Here is a 24248-nt window from a genome sequence, read left to right as displayed (position 1 = left end):
TGGCTAAACTATTTCTGTTTAATGCGTTGGCAGCTTCTAAGGAGTGTTGCCTAGGGAAAGAGGTGTCGCTCTCTGTGTAATTAGGGATTATACCTTTCCTAAACGCCATGGCATTTTTCACCCTGAGTTATTGTGGATCTTTGAGTTATATGTTTCTCATCTTTAGGTTTTCTTTTAAGTGACTGAATACATAGCTAGTGAGATTTAAAATTCCAGGATTTCAGTACCCTCTTTGAAAATGATGTATTCAAGAAAGCTCAGAGACAACCATATTTGGCTTTACCAAAATGAGATTCAAGGAAATAAAATTTAAACTGCCTTTTAGGGCAGCTGGGAGGAAGCTCCAACACAGGACAAAGGGGGCCCCCCATAAAAGCGCCCCCCCATTTGAAGGAGTTACTTTTCTGATACAGTCTCATTATTAGGCTAACATTCTTCATTTCAACCGCCTGGGAGATCAGGTAACCTGATATACTTGGGTAGGAGGAAGGTTTAGAAACTGAGTTCTTAACACCTTTGTGGACTTTTGAAGCTCTAGGCTTGGGGAAAAGTGATGTCATGGTGAGACAGGAAATGTTATAAAGCCGTAAAATGTCATAAACCAATTTCCATCTGGTCGTAGGTGTATAAGACACAGCAAAGAAAAGTGCATTGTGTTTTTATCCAACGGGAATAAGGTTACTAGACTAGTACATCATGGGAAAGCTGTTGATATAGTGTATCTGGACTTCTCAGCAAGGTGTTTGGATGATCCCTTGTGAGACCTTTGTGGGCAAGATGGAGAAATGTGGATCGCACAGTAGCAGTGTTTGGTGATTTGTAGCTGACTGGCTAAATGCTGTACAAAGAGCTTGATGGATTGGTGTCCATTTAGAGGGAGGGTTCTAGTAATGAGAGTCAGACACAGTTCTGCTATTGGATTTATCCTTCTCCTGCTCAACATTTTTATCGCCAACTTGAATAAAGATATGGATGACATGTTTATCCCAATTGCTCATGACCCAGATCTGGGAAGCACAGTGACCTCATTTCATACCGGTATCAGAATCTAGATTTACAGGATAGGCCAAATCTTGCAAGAGTCAGCCAAAGGGCTCAAGTGAAGGTTCTGTATTTATGTCTGAAAAAACCAGTTGCATTTATTATAGGATGGTCAGGAACCTGCTTTAAAGGGGTCTCTGTGTAAAAGATTTAGGAAATTCATTCGCCTCTACAGTCAATGTGTATCAATACTGGAGTGTGACTATTAAGTAGGCCCAGAAACAGAGTGTTGACCCTTTGTACTAGGCCCACACATCTAGACTATTGTATGCTGTTCTGGGCAACACATGATGCCAAGCAACATATCCCAAAGCAAGGGGTTCAAGATGGGGGAGTTAGTGGGAGAGATTTGCAGGGAAGACAATAGCTACCTTCAAAGCCTTCTCCTTCCAGCCCACACCCCTATGGACGATAGCTTTATCCGTTCCTTTGCCAATACTCTAAACTTCCTTATCTCTTTTCCTCTTGCTATCCCTACCCTCCCAAATCCTACTCCAAGTAAGTTCAACCACCTGCATTTTCTGCCTCTATCTCCTGGCTGCCAAGCATTTCTATGAAAGAAAAAAACCTACCTGTCTACTTCGATGGGAGCACCTGCAGAAAAATGGTCTCTAAACTCGTCAGCTACGTGGGCTGCAGATAGTCTCTTTACAGGATCCCACTCACCTTCCCTTGCCATTCTCCTGCCAGTGTCTGACTCTTCCCCTTTCCCTCCAACTCCTACCTCGTGATTTGCTCCCACCCTCCAAGCTAGGGACCTTAATGTTTTCTTCACAGAGAGAATCAGTAGCCACTCCCTCAGTCTTGCTCCCTCACAAACTACCTATTTCCACATCCAGCCTGCACTCTGACCTGAAAACTTGGTCTGTATCAGCTATTTTCACATATTTAATCTCTCATTAATTCCTCAATGGACCATGCAATCTGATTTCCATTCCCAACCCTCCACTGAAATTCCCTTGCCGTGTCACCAATGGGCCTCTGCATTTAAATCCAATGGAAACTTTTCAATACTTAATTCAGTTGACACTCTGACAAGCTCCTCCTTTACGAAACACTATACTCCGGCTTTTCTGACACTACTTCTCTCCTGGTTTTCTTCCTACCTCTTTAAACTAACACTTAGTTTTAATCTTATCTCTGAGCTCCTCTCTGTGGAGCCCTTTCATATACTTTTGCAACCACTTTTATCCCCCTTTACTTTTTGGACTAGATTTTATAGTTTGCCTCTTAAACATTGATGTTCTCATTTTCCCCCTGGACAATTTCAGCTGCATTTTCATTCTACCACTACTTACGTTTTGATCACTCCCAAATCTGTACCTTTAGAGCCAACCCTTCTCCTGAGCTCTGGACTCACGTGTCCACTGTAAACCTACCATCTCCATCTGGGCGACCCTCAGCCACTCCATAGCAATACACCCCAAACTGAACTCATCACCTTCCTTCCCCAGACAGACCCGCTATTCCTCCTCTGTACCCTATCTTGGCCAATGGCACCCGTCTCAACCAGCCCCCCCGAATAAGAAATCTAGACCCATCCCTCACTTCTCTGTGGTTCTGTATATTTGCACACAGGAGGTTTGCAACTACAGTCCATTGGATGGCCAAATAAATAAAGTTTTTCAGTGGCTTTCTTGTGCAGGACCGCTAAGACTTATTCTCATTTCTGGTGCAGAAGCCAAAACAAGGCCCAGAACACTGAAATTAAGGGAAAGAGATACAGCTCCATGCTAGGCATGTTTTTGTGACCATTCTAGTCTCAAAGTGTCATGGATTGCCTTGAGAGGTAGTAAGTTTCCCTTCACCGCCAACAGCAAGCTGAGGCTGGAGAACTAATATTGTAAGATTGGGCTGGGTGACTTCTGATGCCTCTACCAACTATGAGACTTAGTTCAGCAGTTAATAAGCCCCTTCTATATACTTTGCCCACATCATCTCATTTATGCTTCCTAATAGATCATTAGCCTCATTTTATGGATGAGAAGCCAAGAACATGGAGGGCCAAGTAATTTTCCTAAAGTGACACAGTCAGTATTAGGGCCAGGCCTCCAAAGCAGCCCTGGTGTCCCTAAATCTCAGTTTTTGTTGAACCACGGCCTTCTATCTGACATTGGAAACAGACTTCAGGTCAGTAGAGAACAGCACCATCCGCTGTGTACCTTCACTGGTGGAGGTAGACCTTTGAAGATAATAGAAGGGAACAATTCTTTGAAACAGAGCATTTTTAAATAAATAAATTTGGAGCTTAAGTTCTTAAATATATCCCCATGTTTATTGCTATATTACCTTTCCCCTCCATTTCTACAGATACTTTATTATTATAATAAGCAATTCTAATAACCAAATGCAATTTTCTTCATAGGTCACCACTCCCATTTCCCACAGGCTTGAGAAGGAACAAGAAAGGGTTAATTCTTCCATTTACTTAGAATGGCTTTTAATGAAATGCAGGTCCCAGCAGCAGAGGTACCAGGTTGCTGTGTGATGGAGGCTGAAGGGTGAAATCCTGGGTTTTCTTTACAAACTTGAAAGAAAAGAAGATACCCCATATTTCAGGGATGGGGTGGGGCAGGGTAGGATTGGCTTGAAGTATAGAAAGACTATATAAGCAAATATTTACCTCATTTTCATTTTTGCCTTGAATACATGTCCTGGAAGGAACCAGAGGTCTGATTAAAACAGCAGATAAGCATTAAAATGGGAGGCAGTCCGTCTAGGGTAACACCTGGGCTGGAGGAAGGAGTCCAAGGGGACAGTTGAGGCAAGGATCTGCAATCCAAGCTGTAGAGACTGGACTTGTAGATAACCTGTGAGTGGTTATTTTTATAGTCCTCCTTAGCTGTCATTCCCAGAGCCCTAAGGAGTACTTATCCTCTTAGGTGCTCGAAGGTATGGGATTAGTTCTCCATCTTTCACCTGATCCGAACCTTATTGTTTGAGTATTCAGAGAGCATTCTTAGTGTGTGGGCTTGAGGGTTAGGTAAGACGTGAAGAATTGAAAGCCAACAGTAATCCTCCAGCCGTAAGACAGAATAACCAGCGCCTCTGTCCGTGTTCAGAGAGGCAGCAGGTGCTGCAGCAGGTGCAGAGCAGGATTGGGAAGGAGTGTGACAGTAGTGATGAGTGACAGGTCAGCAGCCGGCACTCGGTTCTGGTCTAGATACTGCCACCCTCAAGCTGTAGTAGCTAGCGCCGTTAGGTCCTACTTTCTCTGCACTTAGAGCGAAGCAATTGTGTTTAATGATTCTGAAAGTCTCTTTTATTTCTAAAAGAAGAAAATGTCCTGACACCCAGTCATGGCTCACTAATGCACGCATCGCCTTTTACTTGAGAACGGATCATCCCATTCTTGCCTCTCACTACTGAAGACCAGCTCATGTCTCCTGTGCCTTGGACCTCACGTTTCGTCCTAAATGAATAAATTCCTCTAAATTAAGCTACCCATAAAAAATACCCTGTTTCTGTTAGGAGTAGGTTCCATGAATATGAAAACACTTGCAAGGCATGAAAAATTCAGATTTACTTCCACTGACTGTTACTTCTTCTCTGGACTGTTAGAGATCATCTATTTTAATCTCCTATTTTATAAATGAACAGATCTAGGCCCAGAGAGGTAGGGCAGCTTTCTAAGTTCACACAGCAAAGACTCTTCTGTAGGACTTTTCCCCCACTGCCCAAAATGGCAAGATGCAGGTACTTGGCAATCAGTGTTTAAAAGAAAATTATAGTTTCATGTCCAAGAAAGTTATTTTTAAACAGGAGGCTGTTTCACCTAGAAGTTTTTTAAGGAAAAAAAAAAAAAATAAACAAGTGCACTAGATTTGTCCTTTTAAGCCAATTTAAGAAGTGTGCCTTCTCTGTGCTGTTGAAATTGGCAGGCCGACATCTTGCAGACAGACTGTTCTGGTCTACTCGGTTAGTTGTTATCCCAAATGCAAATCTGACTCACGGGTGAGATCATGAGAAATCTGGACTATTTTTCTTGATGACTTTTTCTTTCCTATTCCAATTTTCTTTTGCGGTATTTGGCCCTGTATGTTACCCATGCTGGGGAACAGAATCTTGAAAGGGTTGTTCCTAGGGTAGTCTCTGCTGTCATATGAATCTAAAAACAGCCGGAGCAGGTTTGGCCATGAAGTGTATGTGGCTTTGGTGTAGAAAATCAGGTTGTGTGTGTGTGTGTGTGTGTGTGTGAGAGAGAGAGAGAGAGAGAGAGAGAGAGTGTTCTGGCCTTAGAGCAAAATAAGAAGATTTTTGTTTACTGGGATTTGAGGGATTCTGGGAAGACCCTCCTTCTAATCAAATGGATTCCTTTCATTCAACAGATGTCTAGTTGATATCCACGTTTTGCTAGGTGCTGGCATCTGGAGAAGGTTACCTATAATTAAATAAATAAATATTACCTAGTCTGTGTATTAGGGTCCTTTTAGCTGCTGTGACAATCAAGACCCCGAGTTTTAGTGGCTTGACATAACACCAAAGTAGTTCTCTCTCCTGTGATAGCCTAGTGCAACAGTTCATGCTCAGCATGTAGTTCTCCTCCATGTGGTGATTTAGGGCTACATGCTCTTTCCATCTTGGGTCCCCACAATTTTCTAGGGCTGCAGGGTCATCTACCTCCCAGTGGTAGAAGGGGAAAGAGGGAAGAAGGCACAGTTACTTCTGAAACGCCTTGGTTTGACGGTGGCGCACATCACTTGGCACATTTCACTGGTGAGAAGTAACCACAGAGCCCCACTTGGAGGCAAAGAGGGCTGGGAAATGTAGCCCATGATGAGCCTATGCTTTGGAAGCATATGGAATTCTGGTGTGTGGCTGGCCGTCTCTGCTGTTGTCTGTTAAGTACTTTATGGGGCAGAGCGCTCAGGATAGGGCACCTGACTGTGTGTGGCATGGGAGTTATCACTGGGCACTCTTTCCCTGCCAAGCTTGATTTCAGGTCTCCAGCATGCCAGTGTGTCTCTCACACAAATCCCTTCCTCTCTCTAGAACTTTCCTCCCACCTGTCCTTGCCCTTCCCCTGGCTAACTCATTATTCCATCAGGTACAAACGTACAGTGCCTTTTCCCGAGAAGCTTTTCCTGGACCCACAGTCCAGCTTCCATGTATATGTTCTGACCTTCTGTGAAGACAGAGCAAGAAGATTATTATTTATTGGAATTTGATTTCCCCCAGGAAGGCACTCCTGCTAATCAATTGGCAGTTTTACCGAGCATAAACTTCAGGGGGTCAAGGAGCATTTAGGGAAAAGAGGGAGGTAGGGAAGGCATCAGATGATGGGGGAGTGAGGAAGGGACCATTACAACCTCCCAAGAGCTCGGAGGTGGGAGCTCTAGCTCTTTGGAGGTAGAGAGGCAGCATGGGGCGCCCAGGCCACTTCACTTTCAGATCCTACACTTCGAACAGCAGTTTTCAGGGGTTCTCAGCAGTTTTCAGGGGTTCTCAGAGTTCATTTCTGGAGAATAAATGAGAAAATTTTGCAAATGCTCGTGGTGAAGGAATGGAACACCCAACCATGTTCTCCCTGGGTAAGCATCCTGTGTGACCAGGAGAGGAAGAGATGGTTATCCAGCCAGCCTCGGTCTCCAAGTGGAAGCCAGAGGGCATGCAGAACCTTCTAGGGTCGGAGTCATCATGGAATGTATCTTCCTGTTCTGACAGGCCCAGGACCTTATAAAGGAGCATGGGGTTTTAATTTTTTGGACATAAGAAACAGGCATGTTTCTCCTGCAGCTGAACTTATCTCCTTATTCAAAAAATATTTTCTTACTAATTATTTTTAATGATCTCAAGGAAAAGTGCCTTTTGTGATTATCTTGACAAGTTCATACATGCAAGAGGCCTGCTGATCCTGCATTTATGAGGTGATGGCTGTTTTTACTGTTTAGGTTACCATTAGAGTGACCTAAAAATAAACCGGTGAGCTGGGTGCTCAGAAGAAAACTTGGCGGCATGGTTTAGGAGGGATTAACCCCCCTGGCTCTCCACAGAGTGCTCTCCCTTTCTCTGTTCTTCCCCACCATGGCCTGAAGGCTTGGTTTTCAGAAGCCTGGGAAGAGAACTTCCCCAGTATACTATGGGAGGATCATCATGGATGCAGAAACTGAAGGCAAAGAATCCAAGGGATGGGGCAGATGTTCAAGATCATTTGAACAGTACTTGACCAGAAGCCTTTCAGGACCGCGCAGGTTCTCGGCCTCCCCTGTGGTGCACTCTCTATTTCTTGTGACCTCTCAGCCCGAGATCAGACAATCCTCCACTCAGCACAAATTCACGGAGCGGCTACTCTGCCCTTTTCTAGGCAGTTAGAGATGCAGCGGTGGGCAAGGCCTTCGAAACCTCAGCCCCACATAGCGCTTACGTTTTAGGAGGGTCAGGGACAGGCAGGAGACCGGTAAACTAAGGCATATGCAATATAACTCCAGGAACCAAATGCTTCTTGTAGTAGAACAACACAGGTTAAGGGGCTACAGGGTCATGGAGGGGCTTGGCTAGGTAGCATGGCAGGGAAGGCTGCTCTGGGAGAGGGACGTTTGAGCAGAGGCCTGGAAAACGAGCCAGCCAGGAGCTGATGTGAGGGGAGAAGGAAGAAGTTCGAGGACCCCGAGGGAGGAGGAGGGAGGCGGTCAGGGGCCTGGCGTGGAGCATGTGTGTGTCTTGGGCTCGCCTGGGAAGGGCCTTCTGGATCACCTGAAGGCAGGAGGCAGTACGGGTGACGCTACGTGAGAAAGGTGGGACCCCTCCCTGCACGAGGAAGGTGAGGGAAGTCTGTAGAGAGCAAGTTCTCTAGCGAACTGGCTTCTTTTCATCCCTGCATTCTAATACATGCCAGCATGGAGGTCTGGTTTCCAATCTGGACAGGAATTTGCTTTTCGGTAAAAAGGAAGGAGTTGATAAATGCAGTTCACCTTGTTGCCCCCTTTTGGAGAAAGCCATTTGGAATATAAAACAATTCCTTTCTGTCCCTCAAAACCGTGGTGCTGCTCCTGCCTGCCTTGTGAGAGGGTCCTGATGTGGCGCAGAGAACTCTGGGTCTAATTGGCCCATGGTAGAGCAACTTTGACCATTGCCTGGAAAACTCCTCAGATCAGTCTAGTTAACAACAGCTCTGTTGCTAATAAAGCCTTTGAAATCTTCTGCCGTTGTTGGGTTTTTATGACACATTTGCATGTCAAGATCATTTGGGTTTTGGAGTTTAGGTCCCCTGCTGTTCCTAATGTCATAAACGGATAGTAATAACCGGGAGGGGATTACATTCTGGGGTTGCAAGTAGATGAGCTTTAAAAAAACATCCATCTTATTTGCAGGCAAATATAGCTAATGATAGGCTAGAGAAAAAATAATTCAAAATCTGCAATGAATGGTTGGTGATTTCCAGAGGCCCTGCTTTTTAATGAAGTAGAGAATAAAGGATAAGAGGAAAAACCGTAGAAATAGCATCTTAGGAGTTTCTTGGGTATTGGAGGGTTTGTTTTTTTTAATAAAAATAAAAACAGCCCAACCAAGACAAGGGAGCAGTGTTGGAACCCCTACCTTGTGTGGGGCGAGGGGGGCTGAGCACTCCTGCCTGCCTGCCCCTCCCCGTCTGCTCTCACCTCCAGCTGTGGGGTGAGTGGCTCCTGGGAGCTAATTCATCTCCAAGTGAAGGCCTGGAAGGGGCCTTGGAAATAATCTAACACTAATCCAGGTTTTATAAGTAAGGCCTGCAGGACATCGGACAGATTGCCTTTCCTAAGTTCACCCAGCCTTTGAGTCACAGAGGTAGGATTAAAGAACAGGAAGAGTTGTTAGGAGCTTTTGCAAGAGGAGTGTTTGCAGGCTTTTTACATTTTCCTTCCAGGTTGTCATTTCTTTCATTCCTGCAGCAGAGGACTGTTGCGTGTCCGTTACGTACCTGGCACCCCGCTACCATCCATCACCTGAAGAAACGTGAAGACAGCCTTAAACAGGCAATACAATCAGAACGATAATTACAGTAATGTTGAGAACATTTCTTGAGGGTTTATGCTGGGCCAGGACTATACTAAATCCTTCAGTAAATCCTTTATTGTATTAAATCCTCCCCACAACCCTGCAAGCAGGTACTATTATTATTCTCCCCTGACAGGTGACAAGACTGAGGCCCAGGCCACTTAGCAGCTCTCCAGGCTAGGAATTTGAGCCTAGTTCTACTGGACTCCAGCGCTAGAATTCCTACCTACTGAGCTCTCCTCTTTTTCTACACTATGATGAAAGATTGAACTGTTACTAATAGTTAGGTGACTGTTGTTTTACAGTTGTGGCCAAAACTCAAGGAGAAGAAATGTAGATGCATTTTTCTGGATCGTATCACCCAGGCCATCAGTGGGTTTTTTGTTCATTTTTGTTTGCCGTTGTTTTTGGATTTTCCAGACATATCAAGACTTTGACTTCCATAAAGACTTATTTTTGTGAGCATTGACCCTGTTGGGGGAGGGCTAAATACTGGGGATTCAGCAGTGAGCAAAATATCTGTCTTAGTTTGGGTTCCCCCCAAAGCAGGCTCTGAGGCAAGGATTTGGGTGCAGAAGGTTCATGTGTGCAGAAATGGTGGTGAGGCATGGGGAGGAGAGTTGATTAAAGGGGTGCCCCTGAGGTTATTGGTATGACCAGGGCAATGGCAGCTCAGGCACTCTGTAGGTCTTTAGGAGACAGTGCAGACCACACCTCAGAATTGTCCCACAAGGCAATAAGTAACGAGGATTATTTGTCCGTCAACTCCCACTCTTATTCCTTCATCGGGCACAGGTTGCTTCTGGGGGAGTAAACTCCCTGGCACTTCCCTCAGGCAAAGAGTCAGAAGCACCCTAGAGCAAGTTTGAGAACCACATAGGTGATTTCCAGGAAGGGTGGGCCAGGGACTGTGTCCCAAACCTCTGCTACAATATAATTCCCGTCCTCAAGGAGCTCATCTTGTTGTGGGCAGGAGAATTAGCAGAATTCACAGTATAGGAAGACAATGAGAATTGAGAACAATGAATGAAAAATGACAAAACAAAACAAAACAAAACATGATGACTCCATCAGGGGAAATCAGGGAAGGCTTTCCAGAGGAGGTGGCATTGAAGGGCTGAGAACATATTAAATATAATTCCCTATCACCAACATCCTCCTTATTCTCATTGCTAGGTCATGGTGCAGTAACACCACTTTGAGTGTTTTCTGAAAGCTCTGAATTCTGCTTTCCCTGTGCGCCATCATGCCACGATACTCCTGTGGCCAGCATCAGGACAGGAGCCTGGCACATTGCTCACAGCAGTGGCCAAAACCTCTAAGCCAGTTGTGTACCGAAGAGGCTGGTGCCAACCCCATTACCCTCCACAACCACCAGAGCTGGCCCTTCCTCAAACCCTGGCCACACTTTTTACTGGTGGGAATCTTGAACAAGTGGAGAACCTGGATGAGCTTACCTTTCCTGGTGGCCATCCTGAGGGCAGGGACCCATGGCCTATGCTAATGCTTCTCAGTGCAGAATTCAAGAAGCAAAAAGCATGTATGCGGTTCCCATGGAGAGCTTGTCAAACCCAGATTCCTGGGCTCCACCCCCTAGAGGTTCTGATGCCATATAGGTGGGGGTCTGGTCAGAGATTTTGCATTTAACAGCCTCTTCCTCTTCTGATGCTGCTGGTTTGCAGTCCACGCTTGGAGTAGCAAGGATCTCTCATCCAACTCTCTACTGGACATTTTCATCCAGATGGGAGTTTCTCAGTGTCAGCACTGTTGACATTTGGGGCCAGGTAATTCTTTGAGTGGGGCCTGCCTTGTGCATTATGGGATATCTAGCAGCAGCCCTGGCCTCTACCCACAAGATGCCAGTAGTACCTCCCAGTAGTGACAACCAAAAATGTCTTCAAACATTGCCAAATGACCCCAGGGGAGGCAAAATTACCCTAGTTTGAGAGCCACTGACCTAGATGTTCCAGAACACCGCTTCTCAGACTTTGATGTCCAAACGACTTTGCTACAATGCAGATTCTAATTTAGTAGGTCTGGGGAGGAGAGTCTGTTTCTGTTGAGCTCTAGGGTAATGTTGATAATGCTGGTTGGCAGACCACACTTTGAGTAGCAGTGGTCCACAGCAGTAGTTGGACCCAAAAGCTCAAAGATGTCCCTGCAATTGCGGGGTTTTGTCCCAGCAATTTTGGTCTGTCCCTGTAGTTCCTTCTTATTCCCTCAGGTTGATTAAAGGTGTGGCTGTTGCATCCCCTCCCTCACCAGTCCCTGCTCCAGCCCAGGGGCCTCCTGTCCTGCTTGTCCAGGGAGAGTTGGCGTTCCTCTGTGAGTGACAGCAGATCTGAGTTTGCCTTTGATATATATAAGGATTTCACTAGGGCCTCTCGGTACCCAGAGAGCCCACTTTGCACTTTAGAGTCTTTATTTTTTTAATACAAGTTTAAAAGGGGCTGGGGGGGATAGGAGGAGGGAGTGTTCCTTATGGAAGGTACGAAGTCCAAGTGTGCCAACCTGAAATTCTGGGAGCTTCAGAGAAGACAGTCTCTGGGGTTAGGGTTTAGGGAATGGTTCTAGGAGCCAAAGAAGCATCTGCTGATACGGAGCAGAGAAGGCCGAAGGCAGATGGGGCTGGGAGGTGGGGGGACTCGCCCCTTTAGGTACCACTGAACTCAGGAATTATGCTGCTGAGGAACTCTTTGCAGACTTTGAGAAATGCTATCACCTTGCCTATTGTTATTTTTAGCCATTGTCCTTTCCTTTTGTTGGCGACAGTAAAAATTCCTGGGAGACCTTTTCTCCATGTCTTAGTGAGAAGGTTTGAGATAGTGGAGGGAGAAAAAGTGGCTGCTGTACCAGGAAAGTCACCCAAAACTGGCATCCCAGTGTGGGGACAGGAGAAGAGCAGCAGGGAGCTGCCATCCTCGTCTCTAAATTGGTGTCACGGGCATCCCCGCTGGGGCATTTCACGTGGGAATGCTGGCTCTTTCCCCAGAATAGCTCTCTTACCTCTGGCTGCTGGTTCTGGAGGGCTGTGAGGACAGGGCTGCGCTCCCTTTCCTACAGACTGTGTTAGGGCATGGGGGTCTCCCCACCTCATGTTTCCATGTCTCTATGGGAGAATGCATTCCAAGGTCTAAAATGCAAACTCTGACACTGGGGACACCCTCTGGCTGAGCCTGGGATATTGTGTTAGATGAGCCCTAGCCCACAACAACAGGGTGTGACCCTTGCATTTCCAGGAAGAAGGTGATATGTATAGGGTGCATTGTGGGAGGATTTGTGTGGGGTGGAGAGGAGAGAGATCAGTCCGAGCTGTATACTGAATGTTTGCGTGTCGTCCCCCACCCGAAATTCATATGTTGAAGCCCTCATCCCTCTTGTGATGGTATCTGAGATGAGGGTTTGGGGAGGTAATTAGGTCATAAGGGTGGAGCCTTCAGGATGGGATTAGTGCCCTTAAAAGAAGAGCCCTAGCTGTCTCTCTATGTGAGGACAGAACTGGGAAGGGAACCAAATCAGCAGGCACCTTGATCCTGGAGTTGCCAGCCTCCAGAACTATGAAAACTAACTGTTGTTTAAGCCCTCCACTCTATGGCAGTTTGTTATAGCAGCCTGAGCTAAGACACTCAAGAAGATGACTTAGACCACCATGCTTCTGAACACTGTCTGAACCGGCGGGAGCTGGTGAATGCTGGAATCTCTATCAGTCTGGGGTAGCTGAAGAGAATAAGGCCCGTACGGTGCATTTTTCTTAAAGCTGAACATACTCATTTTATTTTTTATTTTTAAAGATTTTTTATTTTTACTTATTTGACAGAGAGACAGAGAGAGCAGGAACACAAGCAGAGGGAGAGGGAGAGGGAGAAGCAGGCTTCCCGCGGAGCAGGGAGCCCGATGCGGGGCTCAATTCCAGGACCCCGGGATCATGACCTGAGCCGAAGGCAGCCGCTTAACGACTGAGTCACCCAGGCGCCCCTGAACATACTCATTTTAAAAACAGCTTTATGCCGCATTTGTGGCCTTCTTACTTTGGAAGAGATTAAACTGTCTTGCCATTAATTAAATTATGGTGTTTCTTAATGATATTTGTTTATTTATATCTCTATTGGCAAAAGAAAAGTTAGAAATACTTTAGTTCCAAAAATAATTTGTAAGCTTTTTATTAGCCTGTGTAATTCAGATGTCTAGAAATGCTGAATTGGGCAATTATAAAAGGGAAGGCAAGAGCTGATAGTAGTCTGGACGAGGGTGGTGGCCGTAGGACAGGCAGGGAATGGAAGGAGAAGGACAAGGCGGAACTCTGTGCTGGATGCCTTGGCATTGGGAGACATACACAGCAAGGATGGGAACTTGTAGAGGAATGCGGGAGCTGGAGAGGGAAGGAGTCTGAGACAGCTGAAACATTTGGGATTCATAATCATAAAACATTAATGACTGCAGTTTGTTGAGGGCACAGCACTGTGAGCTTCATTTCCGTTATTCATTTAATCAATGCAACAGCCCTTGGTGCTATTGTAGCCTCAACGTAACAGATGAAGGCAGAGAGGGGTCAAGTAACACTGTCATCTGCCGGAAGCTGAAAGGTGTGGAGAATTCAAACTCGGGACTTTGGGATCCTAAGCCCAAGAAAGCACCAAATTATGGTCTGTGTTACACTGTTATCTATGCGAAACCCACCATCTATGTGAGAATCTTCTGAGTTGTGATGTTGGTTTCATGGATATATACGTATGTTAAAAGTTACCAACTTGTATGCTTTATTTTTTTTAAGATTTTATTTATTTGACCGAGAGAGAGAGACAGAGAGAGCACAAGCAGGGGGAGCGGCAGGCAGAGGGAGAGGGAGAAGCAGGCTTCCCGCGGAGCAAGGAGCCCGATGCGGGGCTCGATCCCGGGACCCCGGGATCATGACCTGAGCCAAAGGCAGACGCTTAACCGACTGAGCCACCCAGGGGCCCCAACTTGCATGCTTTAAATATGTGCAGTTTATTGTATGTCAATTATACCTCAACAAAGCTCCTTATACAAACCCAAACAGGTGAGAAAAATGGTCAATGAGCATTCCCCGAGGGCCCATGTGTGTTGCAGCCTGGATTTCCTCAGAAGCCAACTCTGAGTGGTAATACCACAGGGATGCTTCTGGGGCGTATCTCGAGATCAGATCCAGTGGGGGAAAGTTGGACCAAGGGATTGGGTCAAGGGAGAAGCTGGCTGCAGTGTGGTCTCAGCCAAGGACGCACGCACTCCCCAGGAGCTCTGGAATAATACTGCCCTTAAGAGTTGCCCTGAGCTGTGATCAGGGAGCCAGGCCTTTCTGTCTCACCTCGGAAGCAGCTGCTGAGGGCAATTCCCCGAGTGAGTGGGCAGCTGAGGGCTGTGTGCTGGTGGAACTCCTGCACCGGGGGGGCCTTCAGTCCTGCATCGCAGGGCACAGCCCATAGCCTGGGCATTTTAATTGATTTTATTTTTTTTTAAGATTTATTTATTTATTTTAGAGAGAGAGAGAGTGCTCTTGCAAGTGGGGGGAGGGCAGAGGGAAAGAATCTTCAAGCAGACTCCCCGCAGAGCATAGAGCCCCAAGCGGGGCTCGATCTCATGACCCACGAGATCATGACGTGAGCCAAAACCAAGAGTCAGACCTTAACCAACTGAGCCACCCAGGCACCTCTAGTCTGGGCATTTTAAATCATGTTTCTTATTTTTGCTTTTAAGTTATGTTGTAGGGAAAATTAGCTAGGATCCTGCCTCATTAGGGACTCTTTTTTTTTTTTTTCCCCAGACACTTAGGGAGGTCCTACCACACTGTTTGAGGGGAAGAGAGGTGGGCAAGATGGTGGTCTCTGCTTACCAGCCCCCGTCCATTGGACTAACCGAGGAGAAGGGCTGTCTTGTCTTGTGTGGGAGACATGCTTATCAGAGTGCCATATTCCTATTAAAATGACTTTCCAGGTGCTTCTTTTTTCTTTGCACTTGATGGAGAGATCCATGCTGGATTGGCACAGAGTCCAAGTTTTCTTGTGGAAATCAAAATATTTTTTCACTTTCACAAAGCAACTTATGCTTAAAGACATTTCCAGGAGCTTATGCTTTCAAAAGTCTTCCTCTTAAAAACTGAAGATTTTAAAGAGAGGGTTAAAGCAACTGCTCTTTCATCTTGAGAATGTTGTCTCTGAGGACACTGAGATTCATCACAGCTATCTTGTGGGGTGTTTGTGACCTGATAAGATACTTGTCATTGTATTGTGTTGTCCTGAATTGTGTTTTTTTTTTTTAACAATTTAGGCAATGCTTACTATGTGCCAGGGATTATTTCCGTGCTTAATAAATATTAGCTTAAATAAATAAATAAATATTAGCTCATTTAATTTACTCCGTAGCATCCCAGTGCAATAATAATACCTTTTTTACAGATGAGAAAACAAAGGTATTTCTGGCCACCATCTAATGGGCTGAAAATTTGGAAAGTTGCATGCTTATATCCACTTATCCATTTTTAATTACTTCCTTTCAGGAATGAATATTAGATTTCTGAAGGTTCCTTTTTTTTTTTTTTTAAAGATTTTATTTATTTGACAGAGAGAGAGACAGTGAGAGAGGGAACCTGAAGTTTCCTTTTTTTATTAAGTTGCTTAGATTCTATAGTACTGAGACTATAACAACCAAGGACTGCTAAACTCAAGGGCTCTGTGGATTGCCTAAACTTATGTAAAAACTCAAGAGTCTGTAGAATTCTATCAAATCCTTAAATACCATTATCTCCAAAATATTCAGCTCTAAAGGTCTTAAATTCGTCTGGCTTAGGTATCAGATATGGAATTATTTTATGTTTATGATACGCTTTGCACTCATGAAATGATTGAGAAAGCTTGCCAAGTCCCCATTCATTCACTGATTCTTTCATTCATTCGCAATTGGGGTGTGTGTCACGGAAAAGCTGAATGGAGGTTGAGCTTAGAGAGGAAAAGACCCTGCACTGGCCACCTGTCTCCAGAATTTGCCTGGATCCTAGGGGACAAGTATGATGGTGACTCCAGCATCCCTTCACAGCAAGGCTCTTGTCGGAGGGAACGAGTGTAGAGCAGATATTAGGAACCGGCAACACTTTGCTTTGCAGACAGTGCAACAGAAAATCTTCCACCTGTCCATCTAATCGGAGAGGAAATCCGAATAGTGCTGGGTACAAATAAAATCTCTGAGGCAACTGCTCATGGGACATACAGCTGGCTGTGGATTCAGCCTCCTGAGGATTGGGAGAAACTTTGCTCTTTGAAAACCTATTTTAAAAAATATTCCTCATTCATGTCAGCCTCAGGAAGAGAAGTCTTCCCGTGCTGCCTGGAATCAACCTGCATGTTGCTCCCATGTTTGTGGCCAGACTCTTGGTGGTGAACACACACAAGCAGCCAGAAGCAAGCCTGGGGCTCTGCAGCCCGGGCCTGCCAGGCTCCTCGTCTGGACATGTGAGCTTAATTACTCTGCTGCTCTCTGGAAACGCTGCTGGCTTGTCCTTGAAATCCCTGACCAGGCGCCAGGTCCTGCAGGGTTTGTAAATACCTCCTGTTGTGGGTGTAGGGAGCCTGTGCCCAGTCTGGCAGCTTGTCTCCTGCAGTTTGGAGAGAGGCACTGTAGAGACTGGTCTAGCTTGTGCTTCTCTAGCTGGTCTTGGCTTCTCAGACAATAGCTGATGTCCATTGTGGGGGAGTTGGGGGGCGGGGATTGGCCAACTCTGAACTCCTTCCCAGGATTGCCCAGCCTTCTTGCCCTCAAGGTCGACACCTGCAAAATAATTACCACCATATATGTAAATGTTTTTTGCTTTTTCCATGAGCGGAGACCTTTGCCAGATTATCACTAAATGATTCTGAATATGGAACCACCACTTGGGTGGAAAATGACTTGTTTCCTTCCTTTAACATGTGATAAACATTAAAGGTTTAAGACTGTTGGCTTATTGATACTTACGTTTATTTATTTATTTTTATTTATTTATTTATTTATTTTTTAAGATTTTATTTATTTGACAGAGAGAGAGAGAGCACAAGTAGGCAGAACAGCAGGGAGAGGGAGAGGAAGAAGCAGGCTCTCCACCGAGCAGGGAGCCTGACGTGGGGCTCGATCCCAGGACCCTGGGATCATGACCCGAGCCGAAGGCAGCCGCTTAACCGACTGAGCCACCCAGGCGCCCCGATACTTACGTTTATTTTTAATGAACTTTCTCTTCTGTAGTAATTTTAGACAAACAAAAATTGCCAAGATAGTAAGAAGTCCTTTTTTACCCTTCACTCCTTTTCCCCCTTTTGTTAACATTTTACATAACCGTGGTACATTTGTCAGAACTGAGAAACCAACAAGGCACGTATCTATTAACTAAGCTCCACACTTCATTCAAATTCAGTAATGTCCTTTCTCTGTTCCAGGATCTGATCCAGGATACCACAGTGCATTTAGTAACATCTCTGTTTAATATCAGAGTATCTTAACTCAGGTCATTAAAAAAGCAAGATAGTAAATTGCACTGACTGTGGGTTCTTTTGCGGGAATACATTTTCCTCTCTAATGACAACTAAAAGTTGACTGTCATCTGTCATCTTGGATTGTGAACAGCAGATGGTATCAACTTATTTGATATCACAGATAGCATAGATTTTCCACAGGATTCGTTGTCCAGCTTGGGTTTGAATCCAGGGTATTAGTTTTATGGCCTCAAGAAACTAAAACACTCTGAAGTTCATGTTTCTCATATAATATACATAGAAAAATGTATGTATAATATATAATGTGTATATGTTTAAAATATGTGTGTATATCTATCTGCCTATCAGTCTTGCCTTTCGTACCATATTGGATCATAAAATGCTATGTAGAACCTTTCAAAAGTTAATCCTTATAATAAAAAGTTTACCCTAAAAGTGTTCTGCCATTAGGAGCACCTGGCTAGCTCAGTCGGTAGAGCATGCGACACTTGATCTCAGAGTCGTGAGTTCAAGCCTCACGTTGGGTGTAGAATTTACTTAAAAAAAAACAACCAAGGGGCGCCTGGGTGGCTCAGTCGTTAAGCGTCTGCCTTAGGCTCAGGTCATGATCCCAGGGTCCCGGGATCGAGCCCCACATCGGGCTCCCTGCTCTGCGGGAAGCCTGCTTCTCCCTCTCCCACCCCCCCTGCTTGTGTTCCCTCTCTCGCTGTGTCTCTCTGTCAAATAAATAAATAAAAAATCTTAAAAAAAAACAAACAGGGCCCCCTTCCACACGATCACGCTGAGCTAGTACCCGGGCTTGGAATTGGGCCGCAACCTCAGCCGCGCCTGCCTCCTTTCACCGCCTCTGGACCATAGACCCCCGCAAAGTGAGCGAGCATCGGGCCTTCGTGAAAATGTGTAAGCAGGATCCGAGCGTTCTGCACACCGAGGAAATGCGCTTCCTGCGGGAGTGGGTGGAGAGCATGGGGGGTAAAATACCACCTGCCACTCATAAAACTAAATCAGAAGACAATATCAAGGAAGAAAAAACAGATAGTAAGAAGGCGGAGGAAAACATAAAGACAGACGAACCATCAAGTGAGGAAAGTGATCTAGAAATTGACAATGAAGGTGTGATTGAACCAGATACTGATGCCCCTCAAGAAATGGGAGATGAAAATGTAGAGATAACCGAGGAAATGATGGATCAGGCAAATGATAAAAAAGTGGCTGCCATTGATGCCCTAAATGATGGTGAACTACAGAAAGCCATTGACTTGTTCACAGATGCCATCAAACTGAATCCTCGCTTGGCCATTCTGTATGCCAAGAGAGCCAGTGTCTTCCATCAAATTACAGAAGCCAAATGCTGCCATTCGAGACTGTGACAGAGCTATTGAAATAAATCCTGATTCAGCTCAGCCTTATAAGTGGCGAGGGAAAGCACACAGACTTCTGGGCCATTGGGAGGAAGCAGCACATGATCTTGCCCTTGCTTGTAAACTGGATTACGATGAAGATGCTAGCGCAATGCTGAAAGAAGTTCAACCGAGGGCCCAGAAAATTGCTGAACATCGGAGAAAGTATGAGCGAAAACGTGAAGAGCGAGAGATCAAAGAAAGAATAGAAAGGGTTAAGAAGGCTCGGGAAGAACATGAGAGAGCCCAGAGGGAGGAAGAAGCCAGACGACAATCAGGAGCTCAGTATGGCTCTTTCCCAGGTGGCTTTCCTGGGGGAATGCCTGGTAATTTTCCTGGAGGAATGCCTGGGCTCAATGAAATTCTTAGTGATCCAGAGGTTCTCGCAGCCATGCAGGATCCAGAAGTTATGGTGGCCTTCCAGGATGTGGCCCAGAACCCAGCGAATATGTAAAAATATCAGAGCAATCCGAAGGTTATGAATCTCATCAGTAAATTGTCATCCAAATTTGGAGGTCAAGCATAATAATGCCCTTCTGACAAATAAAGCCCTTGCTGAAGGAAAAGCAACGATCCCCTAATGGATGTCGCAATAATACAAACCAGTGTACCTCTGACCTTCTCATGAAGAAAGCTGGGGTGCTGTGAAGAGAATCCCTACCCCTCTGCCCCACATGCAACTGAAACATTCTATAGTGGTTTGCCATTAGGGTAGTCATTCAGATAATGTTTTCCTAGTAGGAATTACAAACTTTAAACACTTTTAAACCTTAAAAATATTTAAAAACATATTAAAAGGGTGTGTTAGTCCCTAAAAAAAAACAAAAAACAGTGTTTGATTAGAATTGTTTTAAGATATTTACAAACTACTTTAGCAACTGTTTGAATCAAAGGGTTTATATTTTCTTCAGTTCTCCATTCCTGATGATTTTAACTTCATTAAACCTTGAATCCTTGTTTTCGGGTCATGGGACAGTGTGGGTAAGGTTGAGTTAATTAGTGTTTGGACAACCCTCTCTTCCTATAACCTAGCCTACAGCTCTTCTCTGTTGCTCTCAGGGTGTGTCATGCTTTTGGTGAATATGGAAACTCCATTTAAAAATCCCCACTCCCCTGGGCTACAGTCTCTCCCAAGAAGGCAGTAGTAAGTTGAAAGGAAGAGTGCTGCAGAGGTGTTACTCCTACTAAATATATCTCGGCGGCATAGTTTAGATTCCTCTCCCAGAGGCAGAAAATATAGAATATAGGACCAAAAGAAGGGTGTAATTTTTTTTGGAACACCATATTCTTTCTTCTCCCTGAGACCCACAGAGATAATTATATGATTGGAAAATGAGACCCAAGTGGTAAGTTTAAAGGAGCTGGGACTGGCTCCACCAGAGGAGGTGAGGGTGACTGTAGATTTGCTGGCTTGAGCAGCTGTTCTGCATTTCCTGTAGGACCAGTGAGGAGGGGCAGAGCTGTTCAAGCTTCCCCAGAGAGGTGTAGGTTAGACTTGGCAAGGACAGGGGATCAGCATCTGAGTGGGATGCTCTAATGTCTGTGATCACTTTTGAAGATGCAAGGCCAAGGCTAGGAAGTTTATTTCTGCCAAGGTACCATGTCCACAGTCAGGGCAGACTGCCCCGCGAGCAGGTCTCGGTGCCTCAGTGATATCTTTGGGGTTTCCTGCAGCCTGGCTTCCCAGAAAAGTGCTTAATTGGAAGAGGTACAATGGGACACTCTTGCTTCCTGTTAAAAACAAGGCTTTATTACAACAAAGAAGCCTAGCACTAACTTTGCATTTAAATAAGGTATATCATTTTAAAGGTTAAAGAAATGTTTTTAAAAAGGGGCTAATTGGGTACCTTCCTTCCTCATTTAAAATTCTTAATAACCATTCAATTGAATTCTGGTTTTGTTTTGTTTTGTTTTTTCCTTTTCCAGGGTTAAATACAACTAGTGCATTCTCAGTGTTTAGGTAGTGTGTGTGTGGTGTGTGTGTGTGTACCTGCGCACACACACGTCCATGGTTCAGACATTTGGGGATTTCAGAGCATCTAAGCCTCAAAAGCCCTGCAGGTGAATTTCACACAGGCCAAGACACTCCATTTCCACCATGAGCTGCTTTATTCTTTTACATCCTCAGCTCCTGCCTTTCTTGCATTTTCTCATCCGGGAGCTGCAGGAGAAGAACCCCTTCTGCTCTTCAGTGAGCTGCAGGAGTCCCGTGATAATCTCCTGCTCTCCAAATCAGATGGGAGTCGTTTATCTTCCTCCGTACCGGACCCATGCTCTGACTTGATCTCTTTGAGGTGCTCTCCCGCATGACCCCTGCCATCTGGTGTTTGCAAGCAATTTGCATCGACCCTTAAGTTTTGCTCATTAAACACCCCGTTTGGCAGCTTTGTAGCTCCCCTGCAACTTTTACAGCTTGGCTTTTGGTACAGGCTGCTTCCAACAGAGCCTGAAGGTACAAAATCTCAGTTACATCAGAATGCCAAAAATAAATAAATAATAAAAAAGAACTGGAAAAGAAGGTCATGAGATTTTCATGGAGATTTCAAGCGATTTGACTACACTCTTAGTGGGTAGAATGTGGGACCATATTCTTTGACTTTTTTTTCTTAACACCTGCGAGGTGGCTTTTTAAAAAATATACACAGAAGTATAAAGAAAACAAAAAGGTGACTGATAATTTTACTGTTCAGATAATCCTTTTCTGATAGGAAATTTGTACACACAAAATTCAAACAGTGACGAATGATAAAAAAATGAAACTGAAAGCCTTGTATGTAAACATACACATGTAATCTACACAGAAGGTTCTGGACTTTGCTATTTTTCATTTAATGTGTCTTAGAGTTCTGTATCAGCACATAAAGTTTTCCGTCACCTTTTGTATCATCTACAGATCAGTCCATCGTGTGGACATATGATCATTTATTTACCCAGTTCTCTGTTGAGACACACTGCCTGTTTATAATTTTTTACTACAGCGCGTCTGCAGTGACCATTCTTGTACATACAATTTCTTCCATGTATATCTGTTAGATAAATTAACACAGATAGTAAGATTACTGGAACAAAGCAAACATGCATTTTAAGTTTGATAAACAATGCCATATCATACATAAGAAAGACTGAAATTTACACTCCCAGCAAGAGTGCAGGAGGGCCATTTTTCTGTGTACACTTAGCAATTAAAAAAATTTTTTTGGACCGTTTTGGCAATTATTTTGCTCTGAGCTTGAATTTGAAGCTTTTTTTTTTTCATTCCCAAATGCAAAGTTGTTTGTCCCAACACCAGTCGCCAAACACTATTTTCCCTGTAGATCTGAAATGCTACCCTCATTCTTTATGCTGGTGATGCTCAAAAGTATATTTCCAAGGTTGAGCTCCATGCTCACGTAGCAGTTGCCTGCCCATTGCCAACTCTCCTTGGATGCTGATAGACATCTCAAATGATAGATATCCTAATGATAATAGGGTCCTTGATGTGCTACCATCACTGCCAAACGTACTTCTGCCTCATCCTGTCTTTCTCAGTTAATGGCCCCATCATCTACTCAGTGATTCAGTCCAAAACACTGGGCATAATCCTTGATTCCTTTCTTTTTCTCCTCCTTCACTTCTGATCCATCAGCAAACTGGCATTAGGTCAAAATTGTATCCCAAGTCAGACCACTTATAACCATTTCCACCACTTCTAGCTGCTTTATGCCAACATGATTTCTTGGGTAGACCATTGCTGGGGAAAACTGAAAATTGCATGTGCATGCTTGTCTTCATGGAGCCCTCTCTCTTTGTGGTAGCCAGAGTGATTTTCAAAAAATGCTAATAGGATCGTATCTGCAGACTAAAACCCTCTACTGGCCTTGCATCTCAATTAGACTAAAATCCAGATTCCTCACCAGCCTCTGCAAGGTTTGTATAAGCTGTCCCCTGCTTATCTTCCTGGCTTCCTCTCCTGTTTTCCACAGTCTTCTTTCTCTTGAACACATGAAGTTCATTCCTTTTTGCCTGGAATGGGCCTCTCCTGGACCTTCCATGTCCTGACGAGTTTCTAAGGTCTCAACTCAAAAGTCACCCTGCTCACTCTTTTATCTCATTGTTTTGCTTCCTATTCTCTGCGGCATTTATTACCATAAGAATTCTTTTATTTATTTAAAGTTTAGAATTTTTGTCTATTATCCAGCCTCCTCAAGAGCGCTTGGCACATAGTAGGCACCTAAACCTACTTCTGGAATTTTATTTTGCATGATTGCCCTATTTGTTCTCTATCACTAAGTTGCTTTAATTAAGTTTTAGTGCTTGTAAGACCAGGCTTTCTTTGCCCTAAACCCCATCACTCCTACTCTTTCTTAATTTTCCTAGCTATTATATGTTCATTTTTCCAGAGGAACTTTCTAAAGTACTCCTTGTTGGTATTTTAATTAAGTTCACATTGAATTTATAGTAAATTTGGAGGAAAACAAAATCACACCTTTTTATTTAAAAGCAAGCTAGGTCGTTCTCTCAACTTAAAAATGTCTTCCAGTCCCTCAATAGATTTTTTAAAAAACTTTTTAGTATGCAGAATTTAGGATATACACAAAAGTAGTGAGAACAGTAAAATGAGCCTTTCTGTACCCATTAAACAGCCTCTACTACCCTCAATCCATGGCCGCAAGTTACTTATCCACACCCGTCCCCTCCCCATGTTATTTTCAAACAAATCCCTGACATCGTTATTCCATCTCTAATTGTTTCAGTATGTATTTCTAAAAGATGAAGACTTCTTTTTTTGAAGATTTATTTATTTATTTTAGAGAGAGAGAAGAGAGAGAACGCGGTGGGAGGGGCAGAGGGAGAGAGAGAATCTTAAATAGGCTCTGCCCCCGGCGTGGAGCCCAGTGCTGGGCTCCATCTCACAACCGTGAGATCATGACCTCAGCCAAAATCAAGAGTCAGTCGCCCAACCGACAGTACCAGCCAGGCACCCTGAAGATTATTTTTTTAAATATAGCTATGATGCCATCTACAATTATACCAAAACAAACTAATACTATTTCTTTATCAATAGTTTTAGGGGTGCCTGGGTGGCTCAGTCGTTAAGCATCTGCCTTCGGCTCGGGTCATGATCCCAGGGTCATGGGATCGAGCCCCGCGTCGGGCTCCCTGCTCCGCGGGAAGCCTGCTTCTCCCTCTCCCGCTCCCCCTGCTTGTGTTCCCTCTCTGGCTGTGTCTCTCTCTGTCAAATAAATAAATAAAATCTTTTAAAAAAATAATAGTTTTAGGGCGCCTGGGTGGCTCAGTTGGTTAAGCAACTGCCTTCGGCTCAGGTCATGATCCTGGAGTCCCAGGATCGAGTCCCGCATCGGGCTCCTTGCTCAGTGAG

At 44.6% G+C, this 24248-nt stretch overlaps 1 pseudogene; it reads left to right on the top strand.

Annotated features, from left to right (window-relative positions):
• The window catches only part of LOC110584946, a 35157-nt pseudogene extending 15699 nt beyond the window's left edge, over positions 1-19458 (top strand).
• The last annotated feature ends 4790 nt before the right edge of the window (positions 19459-24248 follow it).

The sequence above is a fragment of the Neomonachus schauinslandi genome, chromosome 7 (genome assembly GCF_002201575.2).
Source record: "Neomonachus schauinslandi chromosome 7, ASM220157v2, whole genome shotgun sequence".
Classification (NCBI taxonomy): domain Eukaryota; kingdom Metazoa; phylum Chordata; class Mammalia; order Carnivora; family Phocidae; genus Neomonachus; species Neomonachus schauinslandi.
The sequence above is the reverse complement of the archived record's forward strand: the minus strand, read 5'-3'. Positions and strand labels throughout refer to the sequence as shown.